Here is a 514-nt window from a genome sequence, read left to right on the forward strand (position 1 = left end):
CTATCTTTTTTTTCGTTTTTGTCGCCTGATAAGGGATCTAGTCATACTCGAGACGTCAAAATAAATCATTCTTTTCCTCTGTGTCTGCATTTTTATTCGTCCATATTATAACTGTGTTCTATCTGCGTCAAATCTATTTTTTTATGCTATATCCATGTAAATCTAACAGAGAAAAAAAAAAACAAAGAAATCCAAAAGATAAATTACCATACATCTGCTAACAATTCTACCATACACAATAAAAAAAACACGAAACACGTCATTTTATCAAAAAACAAAAACAAAACTCTATCTGACTGACGAGGCTTCAACGCAAATCAAATAACCCCGACACCTTGTGATTGATGGCCTCACGACGTCACGGGCAATACGCCGCCAAGACCTCCTGCAAAGTGTGATTTTCTCACTTAGGAGGCTGCCTTGGCTCGGCTCCTGGGGCTTCCTTGCTAATGAGGGCGGGAGGCGTCGGGATTGCCAGTATCAAGATTGTGAAAGGGAAGGAAAGGGAAGGAAA

This window comes from Penaeus monodon, chromosome 24, assembly GCF_015228065.2.
Source record: "Penaeus monodon isolate SGIC_2016 chromosome 24, NSTDA_Pmon_1, whole genome shotgun sequence".
NCBI lineage: Eukaryota > Metazoa > Arthropoda > Malacostraca > Decapoda > Penaeidae > Penaeus > Penaeus monodon.